The sequence below is a fragment of the Echinops telfairi genome, unplaced genomic scaffold, assembly GCF_000313985.2.
Source record: "Echinops telfairi isolate 266 unplaced genomic scaffold, ASM31398v2 ScPeMD7_9;HRSCAF=40, whole genome shotgun sequence".
In the NCBI taxonomy this organism is placed as follows: Eukaryota; Metazoa; Chordata; class Mammalia; order Afrosoricida; family Tenrecidae; genus Echinops; species Echinops telfairi.
The window spans coordinates 85,996,346-86,004,350 of NW_022103906.1; positions in this window are offsets into that span (position 1 = coordinate 85,996,346).

Here is an 8,005-nt window from a genome sequence, read left to right on the forward strand (position 1 = left end):
AGGGCCCGTGAACAATGGAGCCAAATGTTGCTTGAATCCATACGATTTTCATTTGTCCAGTTGGGGAAGTAGGTCATCAGGCAGTTCTTCCTATTCTGGCGATTCTTTGAAGTTCCACTGCATCCCGTTTCACATGCGAGTTTCCGCTAACGGGTGGCCAAGCAACAGGTACGTTGGCAGGGACTAGAGTCAGGAACCCTGACTCTAAGAAACCTGCCTCCAAAGGACCGCTGCTCCTAGCATCAGAGCCATGTCCATAGTCTGTGCACCCAGTCTTACGAGGGGCAGGTATTTGTGATAACAGGAAGGATGGAGTGGTAGGAGGTGGTCTTGTCACCCAGACATTTATGATTTTATGTGATCCTCACACTTCCTATCTATGCTGCCGTGGTCGGGGCCCTTGGTCTCTGGGAGTTCTCTCAGCTACTAAGTGGGAATTATTCCTTAAGAATAATTTAAGTATACCACATTTAAACGAAGGCACCTGGTTGATATTTATTAGTATCATTACTGCTATTATCCTCATGCTCTGGAACAATGTCTTGTACTCTTGAAGGGAAGTTGTTCGTAGAAGGCACCACCTCCCAGGTGAGGTATGGTTTCTCTCTGAGTGGCACATGCATGCGGTGGAATGTGCCGTCCAGGATGACCTCTGCCCCTGGCCTGTGGTCAATATGCAGTTCATGAAGAAAGGGGCCTTTGGCAGGGTTACGGGCCTTGAGAAAGCCGTTGGCTGGGTGCACTTTTGAGCAGCCCAAGTGGTGCCTGAGAGAAAGAGCGAGGGAAGTAGCACTCGGCTTCCCCAATAACTTTTCTGATTCTGTGGATTCTTATTAATATATAGATAATTCATGTTTCAAGGGGGAAAGAACAAGGCAAGTGCCAGACCACTGTCAAGAACAGTTGGATATTTATAGCTCGTCTGTTTTCTGGTGTCTTCCTGTCCTTCCAGCCGCTCAGACAGCAGCATGAAGCCCTGCTGGGCTGCCCGCAGATGGTGGGTTTGCAAAGCTGCAAGGTACCCTCTCCGTGTTGGGTAGCAGCAGACCTTGTGACTTCAGGGTCCCCCCCTATGAGCCGCCTCCCCCCCCTGTCAGTATTCGCTGGGCCTCAGCTGGCCCGGCCCTCGGAACCCTCCATTGTGTTCTTGGTGACTCACTCACACCAAAACTCCCCTGGAAATTCTGGATAAAGAAGATTCCAGGCACATTTTGAATTTCATCTCCAGTGGGAAAACATTTGGTGTGTGTCTCGTGTTTGTTTTACATAGATGCTTCTCTCCTTGTCATCCCATCCGGTCTGACTCACGGCCGCCTCCCGGGTTTCAGAGGAAAACTGGGCTCCGCAGGGGTTTCCACAGCTGACTGTTTGGGACTGGATCACCAGGCTTTTCTTCTGAGGTGCTTCTGGGTGTGTGTGTGTGTGTGTAGTGCGGGGACCCCCGCTGCCTTTTAACTGTCTGTTCCACTGAGCGTCACCTGTTTGCTTTGTGATTCCCTCAGATCCCTGGGTCTCTGGGGAGACTGATTTTTGCTGGCGCTTCTCATTCCTATAACCCAGCAGATGAGCAGCTCCTCAGGGGCCTGCAACATCAGATTCATCACTAAATCCCACACCGATCATGGGGCCGGGCTCCAGGACAAGCTCAGTGAATCCATGAAACTTGAAAGGAGGAAAATTGGAGCTCTGACCAATGAGCAAAGGGGGTGCTATATATAGTCTCACTTAGACCTGAAGGAAGGGCAAACGGACAGCTGTTGCAGATAGCAGTGATGGGGCCAGGAAGGGCAGAATGGGTGAGCAGGGAAGCAGTCGAGAGGTGCTGTGGGTGGAGAGAGTAGAGAATGTGGGGGATTCGGGATGTACGTGAGGCCTGTCTTGTGTGTCCTGGAGTGGTCATGCCTTGGCTTCTCCTTGGTCTTCACACAGCTTGGGAGACAGAGGGCAGGTTGGTCCATGGTCTCCCAAGGTTTTCAACTTGCCTTGTGGTGGGAGTCCTCTTTCCCCTCTCACTCCTTTGACCCTGTAAGCCTGGCGCCTGGTCTGCACAGTTCTCAGACCCTGTCCCTGTCATGGGGGTCTCTGCCCTGAGCGAAGGATCTAACATAGATCAAACCTCTCCCTTCCAAACCCTTGCTCTCCGGATCCTTCTGGTCTCTGCTTTGCTAAGATAAGGCCCTAGAGATGGAGGAAATTATGAGTCTGAGGACAAACTCGGGTGGACTAAGTCCCTCTCGAGGAAAGTGGGGACCACAGGGGCTTAAAGACAACTGCCTGCTAGGGTGGTCACATTGACGTGTGGAAGAAGCCAGCACACGGAGCAGACTCCAGGCTCTGGAAAGCGCCCATGATTGGTTCTGTCGACTGGTCGAAGTGTCTCGTGAGCAGTTTGAATCTACCAACTAGGCAGAGGAAGGAAGATGAGGCTTTCTACTCCCATAAAGATTTACAGTCTCAGAACGCGCTGTCCCATAGGGCCACCAGGAGTCAGCATAGGCCCGATGGCAGTGGCTTGACTTTGTCCGCCTTTTCAGGGCTCTCCCTGACTCCAGGTCCCCGGGGAAGGTCGCAGATGACAACGTCCTTCTTGGCTGCCTGCTAGGGAACACAGCGTCTGCCTCCAGGTTCTTACAAGCCCAGCAGACTTGCTGCGCTAGACCCTCTCTGACTGGGACCATCAAGGGCGCCCTTCCCAGGCCAGGCACAGCTTCCCATAGTGCTGCTCTAGAAGATGGAGAGTTTGGCTCCCAGACATCAGCTTCTGGCCTCCCGGTGCATTTCTTTCATTCGTTCACTCCCAGCGCAGCAGCCTCACGAGGTGGAGAACCTAGATTCAGGGCTGGGATGTGGCTGACCCAGGGTCCCAGAAGCAGTACCCGGGAAGCTGTATCAGTGCTTGAATCTTTGGATGCCCAGCCCAGAGCATTAGCTTCCCTCTTCCCCACAGTATAGCTTCCCTCAGAGGCAGAGGGAGGGTGTGTGTGTGTGTGGGGGGGGCCTGGGGGACACACTCATCATTGGCAGATCTGGACAGCAGGGCAGGGGGGTGGATCTTACGGTTTGATTTCAGCCTCTAAGCCTCCTTCCCCGGGGCTTCCCTGGGGGCCCTCACTTTGCTTTGAGATTCCGGTTTGCCCATTTAGAGTCACTTCATCAGCTTTCAAAGTCCAGCAAGATGAAACACAGTTGACCCGTTGGAGAAGTGCGGGAGGACATGTGTGGCCTCAGCCAGATGCCTGCCTCCCACTTGGGTCCCCACCCCGCCACCCCGCTCCACTCTTTGAGCCAGTGTGGGTTTGGGGCAGCATCTCCTCTTACCTCGGCTGCTCTGCAGGATCCACGGGCACACACATCACAGGGCTTGGCAGCTGAGAGCAAGGGCCCTCCCCAGTGTCCGGTGTCCTAGGTCAGTCTGTCCTCCCTCAGCCCCTTTAATATGTTCCACTTCTTGTATCAAGCAACTGTCTTGAAAAACGGCATTGTTGGTAATTCATAGGAAGGGCTGTTATTTTTGGAGGCTGGCGCCTGTAAAGACCAGCCTCACTCTAGCCGTGTCTATTTTTTCTTTTTCTTTTCTTTTTCAGCTTTCCTCCTATTATTGTAGAAATTACAGAGAAATATTTGGCCCATCATGTTCAACAATATATATGCCTGATCCCCTGTCATTGTGTTAATCCTAGAAAAATAAACCTCCTGGCATCTTGCTGCTTTCCCCTGGGTGCAGGGTGGTGGTGGTGGGTGGGGGGAACACGGCTTCCCAGGCCGATTGAAAGCGGTTAAATGTCTTTCTATGGAGGATTGCGTCTAGGGTGACACAAGTATGAGTAGTTGGACTAGCCGGCATGAGAGATGGTCGTGGCTCGGTCACAGCTGAGGGCTGGGATGGCGTGGGAGCTGTGTGCCATTCAGAGATCGGGAGAGTGGGAGAGCTGATGGTCTCAACATACAGGCCCAGAGTGGGGCTAGGGAGCCCAGGTCGGGGTGGAGTGGGGCTAACTTTAGTGCAGCAGCATGGGAGGATCCACTTGCTCACGTGGCAACGGTGTAAGGAGAGTCCATGATAACCAGAGTCCTTCATGGGTGTGTGCGAGTGTGGTGGGGGTTCACCTGTTACCCACCCACCACTGGACAGCTGCTGCCGAAACCGCAGGACAAGTCCACATTCCTTGTGTTGTTAGGGTCTGAGAGGGAAGCAGGGCAGGTCTAACAATGTCCATTTCATGCATGTGATCACGGAGGGAGAAATGACTTTCCTAAAGCCACATGGGGGAATGGTGTGTGTGTGTGTGTGTGTGTGTGTGTGTGTGTGTGTGTGTGTAAGAGTGACTTCATGCAGAGCCCTTGAGATTTCTAGGGCAGCCTCCCTTCCTCTGTCTTCAACCTCTTTCTGGTGTAACTGACCATACCTCCACTCCCTTTCCGGCACGTTTTCCTCTCGTCTGTACTGCTGTAGGGAGTTTCTTGGGTGGCTCCTCACTCTGGGTTGAGTTCCCCCAGATGGAGCTCAGAGGAAAGGTCTAGCAAGTAACTTTCCAAAAGCTCTCAGCCATTGGAAACCCCATAGAACACACTTGGGGGTGCCATGAGTCTAACCAACTCTGGCCCCTGGCTCTGCCATGCTTCTTGTAGCTCCTCCAAACAGCTGTGTCCTGGCCAGTGGATTCTCCCAGCAGGTTCTGGCTCCCCTCAGCACCTGGTCTGACCCTTACAAGCCACTGTGTTCCTTAGGTGACAGGTGCTCACCGTCAGCAAAGTCAGGCCCTCTCTAGCCATCCTGGATTTTCAGGAAGGCTGGCCCCTTGAAGCAAGCAGCCCAGCCTCCCCGAGCTCAGCCCAGAAACATAACTCTTATTTCCTGGCTCTGGGACCTGTCCCTTTGAAGGCAAAATTGCTGTTTTCCTCCTTAGGAGTCATCTGAACCAAAGCTGTGTTTCAGTTTATTGACTTGGCTTAAACATAAAACCACAGGTGGGGAAAGCACAGCCTTCCCAGCCCAGGGTCCATGCCACTGGGGAGATGGGGAAGGAAAAACTAGCCTTTTCATGGCCACTGTCCTGCCACGAAGGAAGGTATTGCCAGGTCTGAAAGCTGAACCACACTTTCCTTGGAGTCATTTGTAGCTGACAAAATTGCAAGCATTTCCTTCGATTGGTTGTAATGCTATTTGGCATTTACAGTCTTGTGATGTTCCCCTGGGCACTATTGTCTTGCGGGACCCCTAGATGTGACTCCCCCATCGTCTAGGGCAGAAGGGCCCGGCAGAAAGAAGTGCTGGTCCTCGCCCCAGTTATCTGTGGTTTGGTACTGACTCTTGTCTAGGCATTGGAGCTTAGCTTTCCATTCAGTTAGTCATTCCCGTTTTGTTTGTTCGTTTGTGTGTTTTTGTGGCAGTTGACAAGAGTTCATGCCCTGAAGTAGAGAAAGGTTCCCTCGAGGGGCATGATGACTGCTTGGAGAGCACCCACCTGCTTTGTAATCCACTGATCTATAAATTAATTCATCTGAACTCCACCGATCCTAGCTTCCATCCACCATCTATTTTCAAGAGAGCTGTCTCCTACGCACTAACACACATGCGCACTCTGAGGCACCATTGAGTTAGTTCTGATTCATAGGGACCCTCTGTATTTTACACCAGAACAAGCACTGCCTCATTCTGCACCATCCTCACAATCGTGTTTCAGCCCATTGTCGCAGCCACAATGTCAATCACTCTCATCGAGCGTCTTCCTGTTTCTCACTTACCTACTTCTTCAAGTACATTTTCTGGTCTCTCCTGAGAACATGTCCAGAGGACATAAGATGAAGACTTGTCTTCCCCCACTCGAAGGATCGTTCTGCCTGTCTGTGTTTCTTCCAAGACAGATTTGTTCAATGTTTGCACAACCCATATTTGGTCAATGCTCTTTGCCGATGCCATCATTCGGAGGCATGACTTCCTCAATCTCCTTTCCTCATCGTCCGCTTTTGCATGCATGTCAGGTGATTAAAAAGAAACCACGTGGGGGTCAGGTGCACTAGTAAAGTAGTCCAAAGAATACCAGTGCTCAACATTGACTGTAAATAACGAAGTGGGACCGGAATTTTTTTACTTTTCACATCTTATTTTTCTGGAAGATGAGCCTGACCCCAGAAATGAAGTGACCACATTTTTCTTTGTAGCAAAGAAACCCATTTTGCTTTTTAGCAAAGTCTTCCACAGGGATTTTTTTTGCTGACACCATCATTTACAGTTTGGTTTATGGGCGTTTTTGTACTTCTTTCTGAATGACAGGCATGGCCACAAGGTCTTGGCCTCCTCTCCAGTCAGATGGTTATCTGTCTTCCATACATTCCAAGATCTAGTCACGGCCCCCCACTTAGGACACCTGGGATCCAGCATGCTCCCACTGCGTGTCCACCCTCTTGCAAGTGCTATGCCCACTTCTCAGAAGGCCCTTCCCCCTCCTAGTCTATGGCGACTCCTTTCCCTTCCAGCGACACTTTGGATCTGCACTCCTCATGTCCTCTGAAACCTTCAGGAAGTGTTACCATCACCTTTGTGTGTGTGTTTTTCAGTCGAAACTCATTTCTCTTTTATTAAGACACAAGTTGCTCTTACATGGTTTGGTACTCAATAAATGAACACAGGTTCAAAAAAGGTAATTATGTTAGCGTCAGTATTTCCAGGTGACTGTGGATAAGCAAGTAGCAATACCAATAAATTCTGGGGAAGCCCACCTGTGGGCCTTGACAAAGTGTCAAGGCCCAATTCCTCTGGAGTGGAGATTCCCAGTTCATTTAAAGTTGGTCTACGTTCCTGGGTGACATAGGGGTAGATTTCCTTAGGAGGTCCTGCTTTGTCCTTAACAACCTCTAGGATGTGAACGGCACTAGCAAAATCGTTTAGCCGTCTGCACGCTCACAGAGCAGCATCGATGATTTTTGGTTCTGGAACCAGATCATAAGCAACAAGTGTGTTCATCCCTTTGCGCAATTCCCAGGCATTGATATTTGGCTTGTTAAAGTATGTCACCCAACGAACATTGAACTCCTCATCTGTCTCAGGAGACCCATGGGAGTAGCAGCGAATTGACTGGACAGCGGCGGCAGGGCCAGGGGCCGGGGCAGACTGCAAAAAGCTTTGAAGGCCAGCCCGGCGGCTGAGGCAGCCCAGCATTGGAGAGCAGCGGCCAGCATCTGGCAACAGCGGCACGCAGGGTAAGGCTGAAGGGAAGCTGGGTGTGTCTACCTTTGTGTTTATATAGCACCTGACACGTGACTGTATTATCTGTGAGCTTCTTGTGGGCAGGAATTTAGTCTCAGCCCCCTTATTACTCTAATCAAGAACAAATCACACAGATTGAAAACAATAAAATTCCAGTGGAAACGGACAAATTAATAAATATTTTATACTAAAATTCCAAAATATGCTATATTCGGTATGCAATTTTGGGTTATGAAGTTACCTGGCAGGTAAGTGTGAGTATGCATGAACATCGATGATTGAAGACTCTGAGGGCGAGATTTGACATTTTTGTCCTCAAGAACTCTATCCTTTAGGGGATGGAGGCTGTATCTAGCAGGAATGCAGGTGCTTCTGAATTGTATGCAGTATTTCAAATTGTGTGCAAATCTAATAAGCAAAGCATGTATAATTTCCAGATATTGTATAATTGGACGATGGTAAAAATCAGAGAAGATCAGAAGTAACTCTGGCTGACTCCACACTTTTTCTCTCTCCACTCAGCACCTCTTCTCTAAGGGTTTGAATGATTGGGGTTTCTAATAAGAGAGTCTTATGAGGGGACTGTCTACAAATAGTTGAGTCAAGAGATCAAATGATGCATCGTGTTGGGTGAATCTGCTGTATACAGCCTTTTTACAGTGTTGAAAATAAAGGATGTTCCCTTGAGGATTAAGGTGTGTCTGACTCAAGCCATAGTATTTTCAATCGCCTCATAAACATATGAAAGGTGGTCGTTGAAGAAGGAAGATCTTAGAAGAGACGATGTATTGAATTATG